At 42.9% G+C, this 13,266-nt stretch overlaps 1 pseudogene across 1 annotated transcript in view; it reads right to left on the bottom strand.

Annotated features, from left to right (window-relative positions):
- LOC124041126 overlaps window positions 1–13,266 on the bottom strand; it is an 82,735-nt pseudogene that overhangs the window by 51,121 nt on the left and 18,348 nt on the right. The window contains exons 2-5 of the transcript XR_006839852.1: window positions 12,019–12,560; window positions 8,827–8,910; window positions 8,504–8,566; window positions 3,599–3,680 (exon numbers count right to left, since the gene is read on the bottom strand). The product of XR_006839852.1 is annotated as a collagen alpha-1(XVIII) chain-like (transcript). The remainder of the gene's footprint in view (window positions 1–3,598; window positions 3,681–8,503; window positions 8,567–8,826; window positions 8,911–12,018; window positions 12,561–13,266) is intronic.

The raw sequence follows: 13,266 nt of genomic DNA, 5'->3' as shown, positions 1-13,266 counted from the left end.
AATAATTTGGTCCCTTTCCCCCTTATAACTTAGCCTACTGTTCTGACTTGGTGGTGCACAGCCTATAGCCTGTTTCAGACAAATGTCATCATCGAATATTCATTGTCTGCTTATATGCCTCTTTTATTTGTCCTACGGTTCTGACTTGGTGTAAAAGGAGATTACTGTAAGAACAGCCCATATTCTGAATTATGTCGCTGTACATTTCAAAAGTGCTGAACAAATAATTATATTGACTATGTCCGTATTAGCTCGCTCATTAATGTCTTCATCGAAATTATGGGAGTGCCTTTCATCCGCTCATCGTTCCCTTATGCCATACTTCGTACATCTTAATTTTCAGTAGAAATCATATTTGTTTAAACAAGTCAGCCATATCAGCTATGTTTTAAAAAAAGGCAGCAAATGAGACCAAATGAACTCTTTCGCTGCCAGACTAGGCCCCGATAATAGCCAGGTGTAGCTGTGGTAAGCATTCACTCCATTGTGCTGAAAATAACTCTGTGGTTGGACAGCTTTATGTAGACCCTAACAGATTGTGGGCACCATTTGACACCGTTATAGTGGAATTAATGTATTGTTTATTGTTGTGTTGGGTGGTGTAGTTGATTTTCTGGCATGCATCTAAAACATTCTGGGGAGTTAGCCCCACCAAGATTTACATACTACACTGTCCATTTCAGACTATTGAGATGACACCCCAGCTCTTCTGTTGCCCTCAGTAACCCACCTTGAGGTCCTGGATCACCAGGATTGGACTCAGTAAACCGGCCAGTGTCATCAACATTGACTGAAACGTTATTTTTTACACTATTTCTTGGTACATGGGTCAATATGCATTGTTGTGGCATGAACTACAATACCAATTGTAGTCTGAAAATAAATAAATATAATGGCCCCAATAGTTGGCAAAGCTAGTTTCATTGTTCTTTATTGATTGGATAGGGGCAAGGAAGTGAATTGAAATTTTTGTTCTCACTACTTCAGTTTAGGTGACTCACTTATCACATTTATGGTATGTTCTAAATGTCTAAATGCAGTCAATGTAAACACGATTGTCTTCAGTCAGGAAAGTTAACCCTCCGGAGTAAATTACAGTTTAAATACCACCACAATAACACATTTCGTTGTGTTACAGCCTGAATTTAAAATGGATTCATTTGAGATGTTTTGTCACTGGCCTACACACAATACCCCATAATGTCAAAGCGGAATTATGTTTTTAGAAATTTTCACAAAAAACGAAAAAAGGAAATGTTGTGAGTCAATAAGTATTCAACCCATTTCCTATGGCAAACCTAAATAAGTTTAGGAGTAAGCTTAATAAGCTTGGTATCACTGTGTGCAATAATTGTGTTTAACATTGTTTTTGAATGACCACCTCATCTCTGGACCCCACACATACACTATATAAACAGAAGTATATGGACCTCCTTTAATTTTGTTACGGCTCTCGTTGGTGGCAGGAAGAGTGGACCAAAGCGCAGCGTGGAAAGTGTTCATGATTCTTTTATTTCAACAAACACAAAATAACAGACGTGAAAACGAAAGTGCACAGTTCTGTCAGGCATAAACACTAAACAGAAAACAAGATCCCACAAAACCCAAAATGAAAATGACAACTTATATATGATCCCCAATCAGAGACAACGATAGACAGCTGCCTCTGATTGGGAAACACACACGGCCAAAAACAAAGAAATAGAAAACATTTTACGCGCGTAAAATCAGGCAAACCTCCATGCAATCTCCATAGGGAAACATTAACAGCAGAAAGGTCTTGCTGAAGAGCTCAGTGACTTTCAACATGGCACCGTCATAGGATGCTACCTTTCCAACAAGTCCGTTGTTAAAATTTCTGTCCTGCTAGCGCTGCACTGTAAGTGTTGTTATTGTGAAGTGGAAACTTTTAGGAGCAACAACGGCTCAGCCATGAAGTGGTAGGCCGCACAAGCTCATAGAAAAGGGGCCGCTTAGTGTGAAGTGCGTAGAATATAAAAATCATCTGTTCTCGGTTGAAACACTCACTACCGAGTTCCAAACTGTCTCTGGAAGCAACGTCAGCACAAGAACTGTTCTTCGGGAGCTTAAAGAAATGGGATTCCATGGCCGAGCAGCCACACACAAGCCTAAGACCACAATGCCAAGCATTGGCTGGAGTGGTGTAATTCTCCCCACCATCGGACTCTGGAGCAGTGGAAACGTGTTCTCTGGAGTGATGAATCACGCTTCACCATGTGGCAGTCCGATGGACAAATCTGGGTTTGACGGATGAGAGGAGAACGCTAACTGGCCCAAAGCATAGTGTCAATTGTAAAGTTTGGTGGATGAGCAATAATGGTCTGGGGCTGTTTTTCATGGTTTCGGGTGAGGCCCCTTAGTTCCAGTGAAGGGAAATCTTAACGCTGCAGCATACAATGCCATTCTAGACGATTCTGTGCTTCCTTTGTGGCAACTGTTTGGGGAAGGCCCTTTGCTTTTTCAGCAAAAGTGAGGTCCATACAGAAATGGTTTGTCGAGATTGGTGTGGAAGAACTTGACTTGCCTACACAGAGCCTTGACCTCAACCCCATCGAACACCTTTGAATTGGAACGCCGACTGCGATCCAGGCCTAATCGCCCAACATCAGTGCCTGACTTCACTAATGCTCTTGTGGCTGAATGGAAGCAAGTCCTCGCAGCAATGTTCCAACATCTAGTGGACAGCCTTCCCAGAAGAGTGGCGGCTGTTATGGCAGCAAAACTCCATACCCATGATTTTGGAGAGAGATGTTGGATGAGCAGGTGTCCAGATAATTGTACACTACATGACCAAAAGTATGTAAGGTCCCTCAGTCAAGCAGTGAATTTCAAACACAGATTCAACCACAAAGACCAGGGAGGTTTTCCAATGTCTTACAAAGAAGGGCACCTATTGGTACATGGGTAAAACAAAGTACACATTGACTATCTCTTTGAGCATGGTGAAGCTATTAATTACACTTTGGAGGGTGTATCAATACACCTAGTCAATACAAAAGGTACAGGTGTCCTCCTTAAGGAAGGAAACCGCTATGGATTTCCCCATGAGGTCAATAGTGACTTTAAAAAAAAATGTATTTATTTTATCTTTATTTAACTTTAACTTCATTTAAAGCAAGTCAGTTAAGAACAAATTCTTATTTTCAATGACGGCCTAGGAACAGTGGGTAAACTGCCTGTTCAGGGGCAGAATGACATGTACCAGTAGTCTACCTGTATAAAGATACATTTCTGTTTTATAAGTTAATGGTTAATAAAGTACATCTTATCTTATATTAATATTACTATAAAGTGCTACAAACACATCTACAATAGTCAACCAATGTGACTAGTGGTCTTGCAAACCCATACAACATTCTGTCTTGTCTAGACCAGGACTCTCCAACTCTGTTTCTGGAAAGCTACCGTCCTGTAGGTTTTTGCTCCAACCCTAATCTAGTGCAGCTGATTCCAATAATAAGATTGTTGATAAGCTGAATCAAGTTATTTACAACTGGGTTTAAAACCTAAAGTAGGGTAGCTTTCCAGACACAGGGTTGGGGAGTCCTGATCTAGACTATGGGCTTATTGAACTCACCAGTCTCTTTCTTGGGAGACACCTCTGGTTGTTGCCGGGTCACTGGGGGCTGCTGAATCGGGCGTGACGACGGAGGGGTAGTCTGGAGAAAGACGTTAAAACAGCATTGAAAAACAAACATAAAAATATATCTAGCTGAGCTCCAAAGGGAAAAAAAATGTGCATATTGATCCCACATGAGTATTTGTAGATCTTAAACAAAGAAAACCATGTTCATGTTTTTGTTGTTATGGGGTAATAATATGACCTAATATGACCATAAAAATACATCCAGCTCCAAGGACAACTCAAAGTTGGCTTCCCAACTGGGTCAGGGTCAAAGACCATAACACCAAGACATGATAACCTCTCACCATTACCAATAACAGGGGAGATTAGCCTTGGGGGTATGATGTCAATCATTTCAGACTCCACTGTATGTACTATATGTTTTGTGTTTTATTTTTCTTATGGCGTAACCATACGTGCTAATTGTTGGCAGACTAGCACAGTGCTAATGGTTGGCAGACTAGCACAGACTAGACGGTGTCCATTATGTAATTTCCTCTCGGGCTAGCTTACCCTAAACAAATTGATACCGATTACCAAGCAAAAACACTCTCTCTTCCCCTCTGTGAGGTAGGCTCTACAGTGGTGTTGCAAAGAGCTGTGATGGTGGCGCCAAGTTTATGTGCGCCCATTATGAATATACAACAGTGAGTTGGTCCAGTGAGCGAGATGGTGGGTGTACTTTCTCCCACTGGGAGCGGATGGGATGGCGCCAAGCAGCAGGTATTTTGGTTGGGAGGAACATGTCTGGCAACAGGAATGTGACCCGTTTTGGGTTCCAGCTCTTAAGATAGTGGTCAGAGAATAGAGTGGAGGAGATGGTGTGTGTGTGCACATGTTTCAGTGTGTGTGTCTGGGTGTAAGTGTCAGGGTGTGTGTGTGTGCACATGTTTCAGTGTGTGTGTCTGGGTGTAAGTGTCAGGGTGTGTGTGTGTGTGTTAGTGTGTGTGTGTGTGTGTGTGTGTGTGTGTGTGTGTGTGTGTGTGTGTGTGTGTGTGTGTGTGTGTGTGTGTGTGTGTGTGTGTGTGTGTGTGTGTGTGTGTGTGTGTGTATACATGTTTCAGTGTGTGTGTCTGGGTGTAAGTGTCAGGTGCTGTGTGTTGGGGAGTAGAGACAAGGCAGGACTGCCAAAGATCTGTCATCACTGCTAGCGCTCTACAGATGGGACAATCTGCAGAGGCGAAGAGGGGAGGCCATTTCCAGACTCACCCCCCTCAGTGAGAGGAAGATAACACCTAACACCCCTGTTTTCGAAACTCATTCTTCACCAGGTGACACGCCACACATTGTCACCTGTGGAATCTGAGAGGGGAGTACTGGGTGGGACAGATGGATGGATAGATGGATGGAGGGGGGCAATTTGAAATAAAAGTATGGAATTCTTCACAAAATTAAGCAGTTTCCTCTGTGGGCAAACATTCTTCTTCCTGAAGTTGATGAAGAATTTGACTCGTGACTGTTATATGACAGATCCAAGGGGATGTATATAATAAAACAGACCTGCAAGTATACTCCCATGCATTCATCGTTTCTGAGAGGTGGGAGTGAAGAGGGTGGGGACAGACGAGGCACTTGGTGGTGATGGATTTGAAAAACACAACTTAATTTAACCATAGAAGGCACAAGCCCAATTTTGCCCGATGCAGATTTAAACTTGTCTGCAATATGTTCTATGAACAGAACTATTTAGGCCATAAAGCTGATGCAACAAGGTAAAGTTGGCACAAGGACCAGATTCACACACCGAATACACACACGCCTAATCCCGGACTCCACATGACATTCGAGACACAATTGTGTGAGAAATGTAATGAAATAAGAAGTCTGTTTACTTCACTGTCACGAGCTGAGTCTTAAAAGAAAACAAATCTCACACAATATTAAATTATACGCACTTTCACCCAGACAATTGCGTAATGGGAGTTTCCAAGTTTTCTTAAGCTTGATGGTAGGTAACTCATTCTACCAAAAGCTGTTTAATGGAGCAGAAACGATGTTGTCGCTTTTTTCTGCAGTGCGGATTTGAGTGAAATCCTGCCCTTAGTGCACTGTGTAATGATGACAACTCACAAGTCCTTCAATCACACACAAATCCGCCGTCAGTCGCACGACAGAAAGTTTCCTCAGATAACTCTGCGTTTCCTTCTTTGCTTTTCCAAGCTTGAGCGGGAGTCAGACAGGCTAAAACTCAGACAATCTGGTCAGACAGGCATTATATGTTGCAATGAAACAACTTGATGGAAAGTCAACAGTAAAAAGTCAAAGTCAACAGTTGGGTAACAACTGTTCCATACGATGCTAATAAACACGTCGGGAGGATGGAAAGCCCGTGTGAAGTGGCACAAGGCTTCAAAGTTGGCCTGTGCACCTGGAGCCCTGAGGAACCTACGAGGTCTGGCAGGCCAAATTCCCCCGTCATCTCTTTCCGTTACCTCCCTATTCCTGTTCTCTCAACTTTTAAGTCTGATTGAGAAACCAGTCAAAATAACAAAACAGGAACTTTGGCGATATCATCGCCCTGAGCTGGATCAGACACATCTGGCTGTCTACCTAGTCTTCCACTGGAATTGGACCGGCGTGCCCGACAGTGCCGTTGTATGGAGGCTCAAGGTTGTGCTGCAACATTTGCTTATTGTAGAGGGTATTGTAATATCATAAAATGCATGGTCCACGTCTGTGTGTTTGTGTGGGGGAGATGATGCACATGTTAGTTTAGGACATTGTCCACAGCCAAACCGGCCATATACATTCCCCACTTACCCACCCCCTCCCCATACAGCTCCCTACAGTTTGAAATAGCCAGATAACTCGGGTTTCAATGTTGACCATATGTTAAAAGTACATGACTGTGGATGGTTACATCTCAAATTGCACCCTATTCCCAACATACAGTAGTGCACTATAGTAGTGAATAGGGTGCCATTTGAATAGCGTGCCCTACATAGCTTTACAGAGTTCCCTATATCGCTACTAAATAATGCATAGTCACTTTAATAAATCTACCTACATGTACATATTACCTCAATTACCTCGACTAACCAGTGCCCCCGCAATTGTTATTTTACTGCTGCTCATTCATTATTTGGTACTTTTATTTCTTACTCTTTTTTTAGGTATTTTCTTAAAACTGCATTATTGGTTCAGGGCTTGTAAGTAAGCATTTCACTGTAAGGTCTACCTACACCTGTTGTTTTCGGTGCATGTGACAAATACAATTTGATTTGACTTGTGTCCGCCGCTCACGAGAAGGGAGTGAAGTCCTGACCACATCAAAAGGTGAAATATTCACATGCTCGTGAGTGAACGGCAACATATACAGATAAAATGGATTTCAGGGCACATACCGTAACGGTCGGTCTGTCGTCCTCAACCCACATATATTTTTGTACCTCCTATGGAGAGAGTAAGACAAAGGAGGCTCTACAACCACTGAGTAAAAATACAAACACAACAAAAAAAAAGATTTTACTGCATTATAAGGAAATCAGTCAATTGTAATTCATTAGGCCGTAATGTATGGATTTCACACGACTGGGAATACAGATACGCATCTGTTGGTCACAGATACCTTAAAAAAAGGTAGGGACATGGATCAGAAAACAAGTCAGTATCTGGTGATATCACCATTTGCCTCATGCAGCAGGGCACATCTCCTTCGCATAGAGTTGATCCGGTTGTTGATTGTGGCCTGTGGAATGTTGTCCCACTCCTCTTCAATGGCTGTGCGACATTGCTGGATATTGACGGGAACTGGAGCATCCAAAACATGCTCAATGGGTGACATGTCTGGTGGGTATGCAGGCCATGGCAGAACTGGGCCATTTTCAGCTTGCAGGAATTGTGTACAGATCCTTGAGGAATGGTGCCGGGCATTATCTTTCTGAAACATTAGGTGATGGCAGCGGATTTTTTAAATTTTTTAAATGTATTTATTTATTTATTTTATTTCACCTTTATTTAACCAGATAGGCCAGTTGAGAACAAGTTCTCATTTACAACTGCGACCTGGCCAAGATAAAGCGACAATGCGACAAAAACAACAACACTGAGTTACACATAAACAAACGTACAGTCAATAACACAAAATAAAAAAAGATGAATGGACGAATGGCACGACAATGGGCCTCAGGATCTGGTCACGGTATCTCTGTACATTCAAATTGCCATCAATAAAATGCAATTGTGTTTGTTGTGCCTTGCAAATGCCTGCCCTTACCATGAACCCACCGCCACCATGGGGCACTCTGTTTACAACGTTGACATCAGCAAACCGCTTGCCCACATGACGCCATTCACGTGATCTGCGGTTGTGAGGCCGGTTGAATGTGCTTACGGTAGAGAAATGAATGTTACATTTTCTGGCAGCATCACTGGTGGACATTCCTGCAGTCAGCATGCCAATTGCACGCTCACTCAAAACTTGAAACATCTGTGGCATTGTGTTGTGTTACAAAACTGCACATTTTAGAGTGGCACAGCAAAAGGTGCACCTGTGTAATGATCATACTGTTTAATCAGCATCTTGATATACCACACCATTCAGGTGGATGGATTACATAGGCAAAGGAGAAATGCTCACTAACAGGGATGTAAACAAATTTGTGCACAAAATTTGAGAGAAATATGCTTTTTGGGCATGTGTAAAATTTCTGGGATCTTTTATTTCAGCTCATGAAACCAACACTTTGCATTTATATTTTTGTTCAGTGTTGTAAAAACCCATCATGTGGTGACATTACCAAACCTACAACCAGTACATAGCCAAGCCATGCTGCTCACACTCTCTGACCTTTGAAACATCACGGATAACCTGGTTTTAACCTTAATTTTAAACATAAAAATGTCAAACGAACATACCGAGCCTTTCCTCTTCCCGTCCAGTTTCCCTTCCACATCGCCGCTTCCGCCATCTCCTGAAGCCTGGGCGGGGAGAGACCAGGGGTGTATTCATTAGTGCAAACCCGTAGCAAAACATTTTGCAATGAAAAACTCATGTTTCTTCAGGTAGGTCCCTTCCGATTTCAGCCCCTTTGCTTCTGTTTGGTTGCTATTGTTCCCTCTAATTTCCCAAGTTCCCTCTAAGTTTAAGCCACCCCATACCCTGCTAAGGCAACAACTGTATAAGCGCTACGCTGCCCCACCTATGTTAATGTATGGGTGGCGGGTCAAGGGTCACTTACCACATCCGAGTCGTCCCCTTCCTCCTCACACTGTCTTTCAGCAGCCCGGGGGTTTCCAACAACCCTCAGCTCCCCAATCACCCCCTATGAAGGAAAACACACACAGGCAAGCGCATGTACGCAGGCAGACACACACACAGACAGTTGTCAATACATGGCCTTTGATGTCTGGTGTCTGTATGTGTGGGGTGATGTAAAACAAGGCATGTTGCGGTGCTGCTGCACAGCTGGTCCTCTGCCTGTACACGTCTGCATTCTTCTCCCACCATTAAGCCCACAAGCCATGGCCCTGCTCTAAACATAAACAAACACAAATCTTCCCTCTGAAGTCCTGTGTCTTCAAACATGTGTACCTGATCTGTGCGGTGGATTTGTTGTGGAATTCCCCCCTTGCTGAAGAAGCTGAGGGGTTTATTACAGTTCTCCCAGTGTTGAGCAATGAAATGGACGCATGTGATATGACACTCTCCTCTTCCACGGTCCCAGTCCATCAAACTCTCCACCACAGGAGCTTCTTTCCAATGTATCACATTAATAGCATCTTTATCAAGTCAATCAAAAAGCCAATCATGTGATTCAGGGGAATGTGCTTTTAACATGTTTTAAACATGGTTATGTAGTTAGTTATAGTTAAATATAGTTAAAATAGTTATGAAGAGCTTCTCTTTCGATGAATGTCCACAAATGTGTTCACAATGTCCCTAAATAGCTATCACATATATTTATTTAGTTGATTTTATGAGGACTTTTTCAGTAAGCTGTAGGCACCCTATGTGCCTTTTTGTTTTCCACTGTTCCTTCCAGGCCTGGGAGCAGGTGCTATTTTACCCTATCATAACCAAAAATAACAGGTCATATTACTCTGTTATTTATGTTTCTGTTGTCATTTGAGTATGTGTAAATGAACAATGTATAGCTTTATTTTAATTTTAAATATGTTAAAACTATCATGTCAATCTCATGGACTATCTATACATTTGACTTGAGTGGTTACATGTCTCTGGCTTATACCTCCTCAGTGCAGGCATAAGGGTTCAACACCCTGCGTTGAGTCAACAGATAATGCAATGATACGTGTCTGAACTCGGGCAATGCCTACCGGGGTCTATGTAAACAAGCATTGTTTGCCTCAGCTGTCTCTAAGAACTGTCTTTAAAAAGATGAAAACCTCCCTTCCACACAGCTTGGAGAACAAAAGAGACAATGCCCTGACATTTGGCCAAACCCTTTTGTCTAAATCCCCTCATTTGGTCTTGTCAAGATAGGACAGACCGACTGAGCTGTCTTGAACCCAAATGAGAGCTATTTGGGATTCTGCTCTGAGCATTCCGAGGCCCTGAGTTGTACTTTGCTTGAAGACATGCCCAGAAAATGCCCAGCAAAATCAGTCAACAGTGGGTAGAACTACACACATTCACATATTTTAAAGGATATGCCATGGACATAAAACGAACCCACGTCCGTCAATCTTTTTCTATGTCTACCTCGGGGTTAATACGCACAAAAAGACACCCTCGAGTTGCCTGTTAATGCTTTATTGGAATAAAGATATCATTGCTTCCTCTGACCATGTTTTAAATCATCCAAGTATCTTGGTTTAGTCAGACAGGGTTTACCATCTCTAAATGTATAGACAGAAAGTAAAACAATAATTACAACGCTGTCTGGGAACTAATGAATCATTGCAGAAATATGTAAGTTAATCAAGCAATAAAAAATATTCAATGCTGCGTTATTTATCAAAAGGCAGGTCAAATGTCTTTCTCTTTCAGTATGTCTTCATACCTGTTCTCATTCTGACATATGATTGCATGGCTTACCATGTTGAGTACTCTCAACAGCACATATTTTTGCGAATAAGGTGTGCCTGTCCAGGGCTACAATAAAAATTATTAATGTATGGGGTACTCAAGGACTGGAGTTGGGAAACACTAGCTTACGATACTGACTTGAATCTTATTATTGGAGCGGGATCAATTTAAGTTCAATCTCAACTTTTGCTTTATCCTAGCAACATTGTCCCAGCGCAAGCCAAATATCCTGAAATAAAATGTACTCAATTTCATTCATTCATTTCAAACAGGGTTCATTCTCAGAATGTTAGGTCTTAGTCTTTACAGATTTGAATGTACAACTGGTAACACTTCAGTATAGGAGAATGACATTAAGCCACTGATTTGCAATATAAGTAGCATATTCATTGTTTCCTTATTCACACAAGTAGAAAATAAAACAGTGAATAAAGTCTTGATGAATAGCTTATAGCACACAAAGACCTAACTAGCTACTTATTTCTACACTTTTAAACTGCATATTAGTGACCACTATGTGATTCATATGCTTAAATATTACCCTACAATCTACTGAATGAGGAGATACAACAAATTCAGATGTCAGCAAAAACTAAACAAAGGGCACCGTCAATAGACACCATCTTGCTTGTGCTTGGAACATAAGGCCAATTGTCCTGGTCACAGAAGCACCTGTCTGCTTGTGCCCTCTGCTTACAGGGAGACCTGTATTTGTGTGCTGGGTGCTGCAGAGCGACAGTAGGGTCAGCTGCAGCACTTACACAGGGGGATGGAGGGGAGGGCCAACTGGAGCTAATTGACACCCCACCATGAAGTCCACCAATTATACTTCTGTGTTTCCCCTGGAGGAGACAGGGGATGGTCGGGGTCAGACCACATTTATGTTTTGATTTAAAGCAGGCCAATTAAAGGCAATCAAATCATAAAGGGGTTGCCAAACACGACGGTTTCGGTTTCACGTGTCTGAATCAGCCTGACTAGGAGGGCAACACTGACTGGTCTGATTTCCGATTCCACTTGCCCCTGACACCGATATATTTCTCAAGTAGGAAATGTTATAAGGATAGTAGGGCTTGAGATAAGTGCACATAAGTCAAAACTATGAATTGATCTTGGACTGCATAGGACGTTCTGATTTCTGCTCAAGTTTGAGCCAGAATTGCAGACTACAGATCCTAATCTTATGCTATTATTATGCCATAGGCTAATAGGCTATTCAGGATAGGGCCCTGAGTAAAATATAAGAGAGTTTGGGGTAGAATTGCCTTTCAAGTCCTTCAATCCAGGAAATATACAATGACACATTTTCGCATTGACCAAGTTGAAACGCAACAGACCCCAACTCTGATATTAAAAAGTCCAGTCATAGCATGATACCTACCAGGAACTTATCGGGATCGGCCCCTCCGGCTTGGCCCACGAACACCCCGGCTCCGGCCTCCAGCTCCATCTCATCCGGGGACCTCTCGAAGCGTACCACCTGGGGTTGGTCGTCGCAGTTGATGTAGAAGGTGACCTTGTCGTCCAGCACGGAGATGGAGAAGCGATTCCACTGGTCGGCCAGGTTGTGCACGGGGAAGGTGGCCGCCACGTACGACACCTGCGAGTCGGGCTCCGTGTAGTAGAAGATGACATTCTGCTTGTTCGCTTTGACCGGCGACAGCTTGACGCTCACATACATGATCTTCTGCGAGGCGTCTGTGACCGAAAAGATGACTCCGCCCTTGGTGGACTGGGGCTTCAGGTTGAAGAGGAGGGAGAAGTCCCGGTAGAAGGGGCTGGGAAGATGGGCACGTGCCAACTGGCCCGTGTTGGCGTCGGGACCGAAGACGTAGCCGGGGCTGTTGTCGGGACCATAGATCTTGGTGATCTCGTCTGGGGGAGGGTCCCCGATCAGTTGCAGGAGGGAGACACCGATCTCATCTACAGTAGAGAAACAGGAAGTTAGCACACAGCACACAGGAAACGCCGATGACGGGGTGGGCTGCATGGCGAGATTGGGTTAGCGTGCTCTATTAGTGTGTTGGGGTTTGACACAGTGGGTTTTGGTCTGCGAGGTAAAAGCAGACCGCCAACACTTTCTTTGTAGTGTTTTGTGAGTTTTTTGGGGGAGGGAAGGGGGGCAGCAATGTTAATGAACCCAGTGTCCAGAGTCACTTGAAGATCTGCATTAATGTAATGATATTTCAATGATTCCTGGTCTAATATTTAAGAGAAATATGACCTGACATGGGAAACTTCCTTGGACTTGTAAAACATACATCACAACTTCAAGATAAATTGTGCATTGCATATCAACGTGTGAATCAACTCCACACGATAATGGTAATTAGATATCAGGGAAACATTACAAACAAATACATTATATGGCTGAAGTTTATTGCAACTGACACACAGCCAAACAAACCACTGTGCTAAAATACTTTGCAAAGCTACAGTAAACAATGACCTTTTGCTCTTAACTTTTGAAAGCCAACCCTATATGTGAGCATTTCTCAAAGGACCCAATTCAAACAAGCCAACTCCTATTGTCTGCCTTCAAATAATGGAGTGGGTTATAAAAACTAATAGCAACTATGACATCCACCAAAAAGCATGGGGAGAACACTTCTCCTGGGACCTACAAGAA

The sequence above is a fragment of the Oncorhynchus gorbuscha genome, linkage group LG01 (genome assembly GCF_021184085.1).
Source record: "Oncorhynchus gorbuscha isolate QuinsamMale2020 ecotype Even-year linkage group LG01, OgorEven_v1.0, whole genome shotgun sequence".
Lineage (NCBI taxonomy): Eukaryota > Metazoa > Chordata > Actinopteri > Salmoniformes > Salmonidae > Oncorhynchus > Oncorhynchus gorbuscha.
This window is presented reverse-complemented; position numbering and strand designations above follow the sequence as displayed.